Below are 8,441 nucleotides of genomic sequence, written 5' to 3'. Positions count from 1 at the left end.
GTCGAGAGAGGTTTCCCGGGACATGCTAGGCGCGAGGGGGCACCGAGATTGTTCTTGCCAGCGCCTGGTCTTGGGGACGCCCAAAGCAGGCACCGTGATTATGGCCCCTGAACCCATGATGTTTGATCTGACTGGTATCACAACCCAAGAGTCGAATTGTTCGGCGTTAGCTTTGATAGGAAGCGCTGCTACCCTTTTTTTTTAGCGCCCCTGGGGCGACTTGGCAGCGTGTGTCTGGGTCATCACGTGTGAAAGAGGGAAAGGCACAAAGCTGCTACCCATTGGTTTCTTTCTCACTCTCTGTGCCTTATTTCGTGGTGTCTTTCCGAATGTACCTTTGGCTTCAGGGCTTCAATCAAGCTTTAGAGAAATCATCAAATGTTTTGCAAATGTGTTGTTAGACTGACTTCATGACTGCACATGTAAAATGAGGGTTGGAAGGACATGCCGGTTGTTAGAAAAAGTGGCAGGCTTTTAACGTATTGAAATCGACTAGATGTGCGAAAGCATGTGTTCACTCTTCGCATCTACTTCTTCTACCATATGCCACTGCTGGCATGACGCTCCTCCAGAACTTTCCGAGCTTCCTCCCATTGGCTGCAGCTTACGCCACGCTCCTCCGAAATAACCCGACCTTAAGCGAGAAGACAAGGAAATATTCTTGCTCTGGGTTGGTACTTCTGGTGTAGTGCTTTCACACTAAAACTCAACTCTATGTAGAAAACCTTACGATGCATTACTTAAAACATAAAACGACCATTCGTGCCGAACAAACTGATGCCAAGTTATCACATTTAAATAGCCTGTCAGAATGCACGGAAACATGTGGATACAAACCACGGCGTGATACAAGTTATCACATCGCACGCTTATAGCCAAGTTATGAAGCACGGATTTCATCGGTGCTTGAGGAATCGGTTCGATCCTGAAGCAGTTTGCTCTAAGACGCTGAATTCCTCTACATGGTTCTTCTAGTGCAATGCTGGATGGCGGGGCGGTGCTGAAAAACAGTGCCGCTGAAAATAAGAGTCACAAAGTGGTGAGTATTCGCTAGCTACCCGCAGTTTAGATGCTTATGCTTCTCTGTCTAGCATTTATTTGAATGTTAGCTATCAATATTTTGACCCATGTATTGTAGCTGCTGGTGCCTCAATACCTGCGACAATAATGTATGTCAGTTTGTCGCTCTTCATAGGAATATATGGAGTGCATATCAAGTGTAACCGCCCAGAGGGTTCAACCTGTGTGCTGAAAAATATTATTTTCGTTCCACGCAACTTTCTATTTTTGCCAGGATTAGGTAAGCGAACTATCCCTCTAACAAACGTACTTTGCACCAGTGGGGGCCTTACAGGTAAAGTGTCGGGCAAAAGTTTCACTTCGGAACATATCTCGTTCTCTCTCCTTTTGTTAACTGCGCTGCTATGACTGTTATTCATTTGTCTGAGAAACTCTGCTCACATAAGTCCTGGACTTAGAATTCCTCGAACATACTCCTAAACACGCACACACGCTTTCTAAACGCGCCGATTAGCCTGGGCACTTGGATACACCGGCTTCCCTGGAGAAAACAAACACACTAGTCCATAGCAAGAGAGGCGCAATTGTGATGCCCTCTGTTAAGGGCAATGAAAAGAAGAAGCCCCTCCCCCCCCCCCCCGTGAGAGCTTGTGGCACGTTCATTTGGCCAGGGCAAGATTTCGGTTCTAGTGTGGGACCGAACTGGCGCGAACTGGCGCTTCTAGAGAGAAAAAAAAACGGAACGAAATAGTTTCTAGACGGCCTGGTTTTCAGAGGCAGACCGCAATCCGAGATCTTTTTTTTTTCTATGCTACAATGCAAAGCCTTTACCGTATGGTGCCGGACAGAAAAAAAACAGCGCCGTGGCTACATCACTATCGTGTAGCCCCGTGGATAGCGGGGTAGCTAGGTCACGCGACTGACCCTATGACAGCTAACGCTGACTAGACAAAGGGCCCCAGTCCAGATGAGCGTGTGTTGGGAACGAAGTGTCTAGAGATACATCTGACGAACCCAGTCTCCTGTCACTGAATGTACGGCGTACGTCCCTATAGGCTCATGACTATAGTCCCCTTAAAACTATTCCCGTCATGCTGCTTGCAGTGCGCACTTTCCCGCAACGCTACATTCGCTACATTCGAGGAGCTGTAAAACTAAATTCGAAAGCCCATTCTTAGGTTTCCGCGCCCCAATAAAGGACACGAGACGGCATCTTCACGCCCGGCTGCTCGCAGAGAGCACCGCTAATCTTTGGACGTAACTAACTGCGGCAACTATGCGACACGATGCACGCTCGGCGTCTTTTCTTTGCTCGGTATGAACAGTCTCGCAACATGTCACCTCTGTATGTCTGTATCTTAAGCTAGCTCTGACAAGGATCTTCGGCGCGTGCTGTTCTGCGTCAACCTCTGAAGCGCATATCGAGCGCCCGTAGCCGTCACAGCACGCATCTCACAGTGCAGAATTAACAATCGTCCCAAGGTAATCCGAAAAGAATGTTATGCTAGGTCTTCAACATCCGCAAGCCGAGTAAGTAGGATGTTCATCATTAGTTTACTCTACCTTACACTCATCGCAAAAGGTGTGTCTGGCCTATTTGAGGCATACGCTGGTAGAGCGGACAGACCAGACCGGAGGGCCCGCAAAGGCAAAGGCGTGCTCCTCCGCAGTTCAAAAAACACCAACCGGAAAGCTGGAAGCGTGGATGACCCACATCCTGGTCGACGTTGTTTTTGGAAAACCAGTCAAGCGCCCAGCCCGCAGCTTTGTGACCTCTACGCGGGTTCGATATTGAGCCACCACGGGTTCGAGGTTGGTGTGAGCCGAACTATCCAGGCGATGAGTGGACGGCCTCCGCTCAGCCATCGCCAGAGGCGAGCAGAGGTGCGGCGTGCTCTAGATTTCGGATAGAGAAAATGGCTCGTCGCAAGAACATCCTCAGCGCTCGCGGAGCGGACAGATGGGCCTCTTCGTATGCATGCTCGGTAGTGCGCAGCAAGCGCCGCAGTCACTCGCACATGGAAACGGCAGCGGCGGCAGCTCGAGAAGCGAGCAGAGATGCACATACACTCTGTGCCTTCGCACTTCGACTTGGTAAACAAATATGTCACCTCGTACTGCCTCTAATTTAAGCGAGCTCGCACCCGCATTTGTGCCAGCGGCAATTCTGCAAAGACCTGTGATTTGTACCCGGCACTGCACACGATTCTCGCACTGGAGATCTCCCATCAGTAATAGGCAGCAATTAGTAGTAGTAAAAGATAAATAGTAATAGGCCAGCTCTTCCCTAATTGCAAATCGAATGTTCCTCATTAACATTTGCAAATTCGGCTTCATAGGCATAGCAAAAGCAATAGATTGTCGAATTTCCTTGACGCCTGCGTTGGCTCTGCGCCGATGACCAGGACGACGCGAGTGCCGAGGCAAAGTCCTGCTTCACCGCATAGCATGGGGAAGGAGCTGCAAAGCCGAAAGTAGTGTACGAGGCACTTTCGCAAAAACACTGATGTTTCTGGGGGGGGGGGGGGGGGGGGGGGGGATGAAAAATTGCATGTTCGCAGCTTTAAAAAAAGACGACAAAGTTCGCGAATATGGAGTATAAACGGTTCTCACTTAGCGCGAGCTCAGCAAAAGCAATTGCAGCTCTTGAAGTATGTACACAGAACGCCAATAACCACGTTCCGGGCAGTGTGTAACATTCTTCAACCAAAGGTATACACCATTCTGGCAGATGCGAGTCCAAATGATCGCAATGTGGTAAAATCCAGCAGACTTCCGAGTGAAAATCAAATGGCCGCACTTCGAAAACACTGGTCAAATCGAGCCCACAAGCGAAGGGAAAACAGGAACTCGTTATGCCACACCCGTGAGGGAAGCCAGCAGTTACTGAAACCACGAAGCATAGCAGATTTTTTTTTTCAATTTGTGGTGTTCATCGGCGAGGTCAAGAAACATGGGGGATGTTTTTCTTATTTGTGGTATTTACGAATACCACAAACATCCCGTATGCTCTTTGGTTTCAGTGGCTGTTGGATTGCGACATGTATGTCATAACGAGCCCCTCTTCTTAGATGGACGCCCCAAATTCTTTTTTTTTCCTGCGCAGAATATCCTGCGCTGGCTCTCCATCTGTCCTGGCAGGTGTTGGTAGAAGGGAGGCAACAACGAAGAGGGACCACGCGAGCAGCTGATGCAGCTCAAACTTTTTCTAGTAGAGTCTAGAAACTCCGCCTTTTAAGCCTTAGTACACAACGAAGAAACCAACGAAAGGTCCATACATAGTGGGCACAACTATCTCACTGCGCTGTCCGCGTGCTTTTTTGTGACATACTTTTGTTTCCATGAGTGCCTTACTGCGGGGATGGAGCTTCGTGAACAGCCGTAAAAAATTCGCGCTGCCCACAAAAGCTAGACGCTCCGGCGCGGTCGGAGAATACCGGAAGCAGCCGAATACTGCAGGGGTCATGTGGCAGGCGGTGGGTATTAGAAGGGGTCCGTGCCGCGCGCACTCTACACATACCCTGAGGCACCTCGAGTCTCTGCTATTGTAGTGAAGCCAGGCCAAGTGCCACCAGAATTGAAAATGGCTGCTGGCACCCGTTCCACTGGCGTATAACCCGCAGGCACACGGTAGCATTGTCGTTCAATGTTGTCGTTCAAGGGATTCTGCTGAAGCGTAATTCCTCCCAGGCTTGTGGCAAAGAACCAAAACACACTTAAACGCCACCTCTACTAGTGCACGCAGCAGCCTTCGGTCATCACCTCTGCCGGATTCGGATTTCGGATTCGGATATGTGGCTTTCCCTTTGTATCGGGCGGTCCTTACGGAGAAAACCTCCGAAAGTGTCCCAGCCTATTTTAGAGTCTTCCTCGTCTTCATGGAGATTTCTCTCCACAATATCAAACGATGTTTGGTTGTTTTCGCCGCATCTGCCACGGCATCTGTCCCTCCGATATCTGCTGTTGCAATGGCAGCCGCATTGCCATCCAGTGGCCGGAGCGCCGGGAAACCAAGGGCCTGCGCAAAAAGGGTTCCAACCGGATGTTGTGGCTGAAGCACCGGACAGGACAGAACTACGTGTTCGGCCGTCTCTTCCCCTTGTTGGCACACCACACATGTCACCTCCGCTTCGGTTGCGTCTTGTCTCTTGCATTTGGGCCACCAAAGTCGTGTCCGTAGCACTCCAGCGCGCGCCTCAAAAAGCAGTGAACTTCCTACGGAGTTATCGTAGAATCTCGCCTGCTTGATCTCCGTCTTCCGAGCGCAATACGTACTGAGGGCTTAATTATTCTCCGCGATCGGCCTCCAACGTTGTGTCTCGGTTGCTGACACTCTCGCTCTCAGTTGACCTCTGCTCAGGCTTGTTCCCTTCAGGTCACACAGAGCTGGGAGGGGGACCTCAAACTTGGTCGCTAATCCCCGAACTCTTTTCACCCATCTTGTGGACAGGCTCGAGTATAGGAGGTAGCGTCGGACCCGATTCACCCAGCGCTCTTCCCCCGGGCCCACGACCGGATTTCAAAGCCCAGCTTCGCCACTGCCTCTCTTGCCTCGAATGCGGACCACCCAACGTCACCCTGTACCGCTTCGTTGGGCGTCGACCGGTGGGCGCCCAGTGCTTGTCTGCCCACCTCTCGTTGCCGTCGCTCTAAAAACTCTCGGGTAGCAGACGATAGACACAGCACCGCATTGCCAAAAGTGAGTCCAGGTACCATTACCGCCTTCCATAGGCCTCTAACCACCTCCATGCAGCTGAAGGCCCACAACGCACGTGCCTCGAGTACACACTGGCCTCTCAGAGCCTTCTCATGTACCCGTTTTTCATGGGCGACGAGGTAATCTCCGCCACACGACCACTGAAGTCCATCGCAATGCCGTTGCCGGGCCGCCTCGGCCACTTCGCTCACCTAATGGGCGGACTAACAGACAGAGCATCGAAATAGTCCAGTTCGCATCCTCTGCATCATTTATCACTGAATATTTTAGGAACCGATCGATTTAGGTCTATCTTCTTTAGCCATCTTCGTTCAATATTGCAGTGTTATTTTTTTCCGCTGCTTAAACCTGATCCAACTCATGTGGCCCTGAATTGCCTCGTTCCTGGTTTTGCCAAGAGCATCTCCATATCTCCAAGAGCTCTCAGATTTATTTCTAACCCAGATTGCACTTGTGACGTTAGGCACAATACCAAATAGTACTCAAACAGAAGTCCTGTCACCATTATATCTGTCGAAATACCTGTAAGCCCTTTATGAGCCTATAGTACCTCCACAGTGATCGATGCTTCATTATCGCAGCATTTCCGTGCAATTTCACACACGTGGTGAGTACAAGCTTTTGAATGCATATCTGGCCTGAGATAGAGTTGGGATCATGGACGCTTTTCCGACAAGCGCTGAAGAGATTTTTCCTAGAATTGTGGGCTGCAGTGGTGGCCTTCTCCAACCCCTGAATTCCGCAATAGTGTCTTTTGAAGCCGCACTTGCAACGTCTGGGTTGATGAACTTTGAGAGCACAAATATAAAGGTGAGGCATCCGTCTCGTGACAATATTTTGGAAAAATATTGTCACGTAGTGGTGAATGCAGTCCTGCAGTCCTGCAGAAACGGAACTCTTTATTTGGGCTGACTTGCGCCCGCAAAGAACTGAATCACTCGGCGGCGGCGTAGCAACAAGCGTGCTCGTCGGTCGTCGAACAGAATGCCCGCCGCTGTCGGCCGTGCTCTTTTTAAAGCTGATAGCGAACATTCGAGATAAAGCTTGGGAAGTTACTAGAACATTCTGGCACAAAGTAGAATCGGCTCCGCCTGGATGCGATCAATCGAGATGATTCTAGGCGTGTCTTGCGTCACAAACGAAGCGATAAAGCGGCGTGCCGGAAGCCTTGAAGCATGAAAAAATAAACACAACAAACAAACGCTACAAAGATTCGCGGCATTACTTCCCTCTCAAAGAAGCATCGACTCGATGCTTTAGAACATATGCGGCTATAAACAATCAAAAACGGATTATGCAAAAATAAACACCGAATGTGGAAACACGGCGTCCTTTAGCGTGCATGATAGGGCTTTAGGCGTACGACATGGACCACATCTGGTCGTACGCGGCGTCGCTGGGATGCAGTCATTTGGTCAGGGACTACTTCATAGTCCAATTCACCTAGCCGACGAAGAAACTTGTACGGGCCGAAATAGCGGCGCAAAAGCTTTTCATTCAATCCTCGGCGGCGAATAGGCGTCCAAACCCAGACTCGGTCTCCTGGCTTGTATTCCGCGTTGCGTCTTCGTAGGTTCTAGCGTGTGGCGTCGGTCCGCTGCTGGTCTTTGATCCTTAATCGGGCAAGTCTTCGGGCTTCTTCTGCGCGTTGCAGGTAGGCGGCGACGTCGACGTTATCTTCCTCGGTAACGTTCGGCAGCATGGCGTCCAGCGTTGTCATGGCCTCTCTTCCATGGACGAGCCTAAAAGGCGTCATCTGGGTGGTCTCCTGCACTGCGGTGTTGTAGGCGAAGACTACGTAAGGCAAGATGACGTCCCAGGTCTTGTGTTCGGCATCAACATACATGGCGAGCATATTGGCGATGGTTTTGTTGAGACGCTCGGTGAGTCCGTTGGTCTGCGGGGGGTATGCAGTTGTTCTCCGGTGGCTGGTTTGGCTGTAATGGAGGATGGCTTGCGTCAGTTCCGCCGTGAATGCTGTTCGTCTGTCAGTGATGAGCACATCGGGGGCGCCGTGTCGCAGAAGAATATTCCCCACGAAAAATTTGGCGACTTATGCTGCTGTTCCTTTCCGTAGGGCTTTTGCCTCGGCGTAGCGGGTTAGGTAGTCGGTCGCTATAACGAACCACTTATTTCCAGATGCTGATTTCGGGAAAGGGCCAAGCAAGTCCATGACGATCTGCTGAAAGGGCCTGGATGGGGGTTCAATGGGGTTCAGAAATCCTGCTGGTCGCGTTGCAGGGGTCTTTCGTCGCTGACAATCTCGGCAGGTTCTCACATAATGTGCGACATCGGCAGACAGTCGGGGCCAGTAATACTTGTCTTGAATGCGGCGGAGGGTGCGAGAAAACCCGTGATGTCCAGCTGTCGGCTCGTCGTGTGAGGCCTGAAGAACTTCCCCACGCAGACTTAAAGGTACAACAAGGAGGTAGGCTGCCTTGTTCGCTGCAAGGTTCTTCTTCACGAGGACATCGTTCTGTAAACAGAACGAAGACAATCCTCGCTTGAACGAGGCGGGGGGTGAACAAACCTTGCCTTCCAAGTATTATATGAGGCATTTTATGTCGGGATCTGCACGTTGCTGCTGTACAAAAGAGCTGGAGCTGATGGGTCCCAGGAAGGCGTCCTCTTCGTCGTCCGACGGCGGTGCATCTACAGGGGCTCGTGGCAGGCAGTCGGCGTCAGAGTGCTTGCGTCCGGACTT

This window comes from Amblyomma mixtum, chromosome 3, assembly GCF_055824585.1.
Source record: "Amblyomma mixtum isolate Tamu chromosome 3, ASM5582458v1, whole genome shotgun sequence".
Lineage (NCBI taxonomy): Eukaryota > Metazoa > Arthropoda > Arachnida > Ixodida > Ixodidae > Amblyomma > Amblyomma mixtum.
This window is presented reverse-complemented; position numbering follows the sequence as displayed.